Here is a 6,026-nt window from a genome sequence, read left to right on the forward strand (position 1 = left end):
AGTTAGTTCGCAGTTGAACGCTAAAAAAGGTTTTTTTTTAGAAACGTTTCTTATTTGTTGTGATATATTTTTAGTTTTATCCCCAAAATCTGCTTTTATGTTTACTTCATTCGATCACAAATAGCAGTTTTTTCTAAATTGGAATTAAAATTAATTTAAAATAATTTGAGTTTTATACATTATAATACATTTAATTTCAAAACACATTTTATTTTTTGTATATTACTTATGTACGGTTGTACAAGTTGTTTAAATTACCGTGTCTGGAACGTTTTGCTCTGTTTTAATGCCTTTCACATGCTACCTTTTTACGCGTTTTAATCGCACGTTTATAACTTTTTACTCTCTGGCACCGAATCGGGGTTTCAATAAGATTAAATAATCACATCGCTCTTGTATGTGACACGCCCAATTTTGCAACAATCACGCTTAAACTTTTTTTTATGAAGGCAAACTTGTATTAAACACGGCGTTACATAAATGGTTAATAAATAGTTAAAAATTGTTTTTTGTTTGTTTTTAATCCCTTGTTTTATCAATTAAATCGATTTTAATAACTATGTGGATAACAGATTTCCTGACTTTTTGCATATCCTGCGCGAACAACAGGTGGCCATACAGAACCACCTCAATTTTGTCGTTGACATGTGTCATCTCTATAAACTCCTGTAACATTGAGGAATCCTTCCATTATTTTCCACCGATCGTTTCGTTGATGCGGCTGCGCTTGCCGATACCGGTTTTTCGCGATAAAAAAATTTAAAATTTCCAAAATACATTTTTTAAATATTAATTCATCAAATTTGGTCGGTAGCCGGTACGTCGGGCAGCATTTTACAGGCAGTGATTGATCGACGACCAGAATTTCGCCAGTAGGTAAGTTGAAACCGCCATTTTAACCCTTTGGAATTACGAGGTTTTTTTTTGCTAAAAAAAGGCATTAATTTATGTGTGATACCTCATTTATTTCAAGCCCTGTTCGGTTTATAAGTGTATTTTGTAGCATGTTTTTCATTTCTATTTAGGATTGCTGAGATTTTTCTGGAAATTCTTTGGTCTTCTCACATTTACATCGGTATTTTTCATATCAAATGCTCGACGTTGTCTTTTGCTAAAAATGGCATTAATTTATGTATGATACCTCCTTTATTTCAAGCTCGGTTAAGTTTTTTAATGTATGTTGTAGCAAGTTTTTCATTTCTATTTAGGATTGTTGAGATTTTTCTGGAAATTCTTTCGGCTTCTCACATTTACATCGCTAGATTTCATCTCAAATGTTCCTGGTCGTTTCAGGTTTATAACGGCTTCAATTTTAGCCACTAATAACTCAACATAGCGCCTGATTTAATCGAGCCAAACGATTTTATTGGGATTCAATATTTAATGAAGCCATAAGGCATGCAGGGGCATTTTGCTAATCATTCTGGAATTATTCTAAACGAAAGTTGGAGCTGGATGCGAACAACTGGAGGCAGCTACACTCAGTTGTGGTTTCATTTAATTCTAGATACTCGGAGGATGCCAGGTGTAAAGGTTCTCCTAAACTTGTCTGGGCGTGTCCTTTTAATGCAGCAATTTCTCGATGTGAAAGTTGGTGCTAGAATTGAATATTTGGATGCAGCTACACTCAATTTTAGTTTCATTTAATGCCAGAGACTTTAAGTTGTTTGGGCTGCAGTAATTACTCGTTACTCTGGATGTTTCGACCCAACTACAGTTTGGTTTAATTACAAAAATTCACAAGGAATCTTTGTAGCTTTATCTTGAACTTGCTTGGACTTGTTTCTTTAATGCAGCAATTATTCGATACGACGTTGGAGTCTAGATGTGAACATTTGCATACGGGTTTCGTTTGGTGTCAGCCTGAAAACACGCTAAATGCAAGTGGGTTTTATATGGACCTTTCTAGAAAGTTTTTCGTGGACTTGGGGGTGTTTCTGGCTACATTTGGTAACGTGTGTAATCCAAAACTGCTTGTTATGAACGCTATTGCTTGGTTGAGTTATTTCATTTATATTTGTCTATTTATTGCATTTTGTGGCCACATTTGCTTTGTTCCCCGCCGTATTGAAGAATATACTGAAGCTCAATAGAGTGGATTTTCGCCACTAACCGATTTATCATACAAAATCGCGGAGAAAGGTAATTGCTTGTACATGAATAAATAATTTTGAAATCAACATAATATGTGACTGGCTTAAGCTTACGTATTTTATTTCAGGCTTTATACGTGAAATGTCGAAAAGCTGTGCGTTTCTCATTCGCAATAAGCGTGTAAATGAATTTTAATGTCAAATTGGGCATTACGTATGCAGCGTTATGCGGACCTCAGTTTGCTTATTGCCAATGCACGGTTTTTCAAATGCCAATTTCTTTACCCTTTTTTTCTTTTTCCCGCCAAGAGCAATTTTAATTAGCACGAAATTTGTCAAATCATTTTTTAATAGCACATGGACTTTTCCGTTTAAATCAACATATATCATGAATCTTTAATATAAAATTAATGCTTTTTTCTTGGTCTGCTCCAATCTTATTCAAAACGTGGTAAGAGTTTTAATATAAAACGGCCCTGGAATTGAATTTCCATAAAATTAACTAGTTTTATTCGAAGATTGCTAATTAAAATTTGAAGTTCTTCAATGCAGCATTCATCTCATTTGGATCTACAATTAATAATCATTTAAACTAAAAAGTCCGGCGCCAAAGTCCAGCTTTTATTTGCAGCTAAAAAAACTGTCAGGCATAATCAAGGTAGAACATAATGAAATCTAAGAATAGATCGACCAAGAAAAATTCTGCCTAACCCACTCTTGTCTATTTCTGGTTATTGCCATCCACTACTACAATAATTTGTTAGTAAAATCATTACTACATCCGGGTAAGAAACTGGCACAGCGTGCAATAACCGCAAACAGTTTCTGCTCATAGTTATTGACTTAAAGTATGTCTTCTTTGCTGTTCAAGTCCATCTTATTTGGTTTCTTATGGCGTTTCGGAGGCTCAAATTGTTCGTAGTTCTGATTCAGGCTCCACCAAAAAAATCTCGTTGATTAGTGGTTTGCGTTCCAACGGTAGTCCCGCATGTCGCGCTTCGATTTGAATGTTTGATGCGAAATAAATTTGATAAAACTAATTATTTTCTATTCATATCATCTACTAGTACCAGCTACTAATTGCTACATTGAATGCAGGTTAATAATTCAAATACACCAACACCCAATTTTGGCAAAAACCTATAGGTGCCCGGAAGTAATTGCATTCAATAATATAATCTGAATGTGTTTTCGTACCTAATAACATTCGAAAATACGAAAAGCACATCGCAAAAAATACTCAAACATGTTGTTAGTGGAATTGGTGTTAACTCCGGTAACCTAGCTTTATGAAGTTGAAACCACTCATACAGCTAGATAACCAAAGAAAATCTCAATTCCTTGCTTTTCCCAAATGGTAACTGTTTATAATTACCCATTCTGGAGGAAATCCATCAACAGCCACGTGATGCACGCACGACTCACCCGGCACCAAAAATGTGAGACTGAGAGCAAGGACATATGACCTAAACGCACCTTCTTGAGAAACTGACCAACCGTTCAGGATTAACCAAAAGTGGACCCAGAGCTGGTACTACAAAATTTGCTGGTACCGGTCACCCAGCGACGTTGTACTGCGTTTCAAATCTTTGTACTGGAACCACTCGCTTCGGCTTAAATGTACTATGTAAAATATTCACTCTTCTCAGCCCATTTTGCTACTGAGCTACATTTTTACGTTCAACAAACACGTTTTTAGCCCATTTTTTCCTGGAAATATTCTTGCTGTCCGAGGTTTTCGATTGTTGACTGAGTGTGTCGCTACAACTTCAACCCACAACGATATCAGACATTTTCCTTGCGGGATAAATGTTTGCAGTTTTATTTGCGATATTTGAGGGCCCATTCAGTTTTCGTTTTTGCAGCAGTTTTAATTCGCATTTTCTCCTTTTGTGTACATATTTATGTACAACTATGAGTGGAAAGTTTGCCATCAATGTACCGGTCTGGCTTTCCCCATCGACATCGGCCGGTTAGGAAAACCTGTTTGAAAAGCCAAGCCTGAGACGGTCGCTGGTACCCTTTATGTCACCATGTTGCCAAACTTACCAATGAACCAACTCCAACATGGACCAACTTACCATGGGTCATTCTGAGCATAAGTGAGATTACCCCGAGCTCGTTTGGAGATTTTGCTTGCGCCGAATTTTCCCCTTTTAGCCATTATTTTGGCTTCCAGGTTTCACTTATTAAATAAACAGGAAAGCGGGCGCGGAAAATTGCCAATAAATAAATGTTAATAAAAAGTTCTCCATTCGAATAGGAGGATATTGCGATTATGAGGAAATTTAATCTACTTTGTACTCGCATTTCTCACTTAGCGCGCTTTTTATTTGAATATTATTATCGCGTTCGTATCTTTTGATGTTGTGGATATATTGGACTGCGTGATAATTTAGAGTCAAACGCCATTGTTTGAAGATCTTTATTAATTTGACCACAAAATGATGAAGCATTTATCATATTAACTTATACACTTCTTATAGAATAACCCAACCGAAGAATTTTATTAATCGAATCCGTGACTGGTGAGGCTGGTGGACCACAGATATTTTCGAACTTCTTTGAACCTGCCATCCCCCCCGCTAGCAGATCAGTCCTCATTGGCGTGGGTAAGCGTGGTCGTACCTTTGGAATAAATCATGCTTCCAACCGGGTACTTGACGAAACCAACTCCAGCTCTGAAAAGTACTGCTATGGAAATGATTGGATCAACACACATTAAACTCGAAGGCACCTTCTCAAATCCACCATCTCAAAATGTACTGATTTTTCAATAATGACTTTGGTAGAGCAAAAATTCGTCAATGGTCCGCCTCTGGAACGTAGATGTAACGTCATGGGTTCTGCCTACCTGCTTCACCTTTTCTTGACCAATACATAAATATTTTTTTGATCTCGGCAACTCTTGAATATTTTAATTTCTTGCAAGGTGTAATTAAGCTTTTAAAAGTCCCCCCAAATCTTCTCAAGAGCGTTCTGGAGTTGGTTTTTGAAATGTGGAATTTCTATCCCTACGTTTGCTTGCTGATTTTACCTATACTTTAACTCGCAGATTTTGGCATTGAAAGTTTCTTATTTCGCATATTTTCATCGAAAGCTTGCGAATAAAAAACTTTTGCTTTGCCACTTGTTTTCATCAAATTCCAAATACACAACTCGCTTTTATAAATACTTACATCGATTTAAAACGGTTGGTTTTAGCAAAGAAACAACGAAGGAGAACAAACATTGAAAAATCTCGATGCGTTAAATAATTGATAATGAATTCAAAAGTGCAGAGCCAACTTTTGGGGCATCTTATTGTATTGGGAGTTTTGATCACTGATCAGCAAGCATTTTTACATAAGAAGGCACATGTTTTTGGTAGTGTCTGTCATTGACAAGCGCTTTCAGAACCGGTTTCCAACCAATGGTTCTACTCAGCAGCAGCTAAACCTATCTGAGGAGAACTATCAGGTTCGAAACTGGTTCTGAGAGTGCTTGCCTGTGGCACTACCAAAAACCTGTACTTAAAAGGTACTCTTTGAAACGTACTATATATTTTTTGGTTCTTTCTATCTTCCCGTTTCCTGTTTCTTTGCTTTTTCCAAAATCTGTAACAGTTAGTTGATTTTAATTAAAGTGGTTTTATAACTGATTTTCTTTGCTTGCTTACAGCTGCTGTAGTATTGTCCGCTGCCAAAACCGCAACGAACTGGATAAAAACTTGGCCACTAACGGCCTAGAAGAGGCACGTTTTACCATTTTCATTATTGCGAGAATAGTTGGTGATCAGTTGTTTATAGTAATATTTGACGAAACATGTGTAATTCTTCTAACCCTCAATTCTCAACTCAATACTACCAACATCCTCATTTTCCCACTCCAGGGGAGCCTATGCTTATTGTAAACACCAAGTCCACAGCTTCTGTTCAGTTTTGTACGCCGTGC

The sequence above is a fragment of the Dendroctonus ponderosae genome, unplaced genomic scaffold (assembly GCF_020466585.1).
Source record: "Dendroctonus ponderosae isolate FM_Combo_2020 unplaced genomic scaffold, Dpon_F_20191213v2 Dpon_F_20191213_1, whole genome shotgun sequence".
NCBI lineage: Eukaryota > Metazoa > Arthropoda > Insecta > Coleoptera > Curculionidae > Dendroctonus > Dendroctonus ponderosae.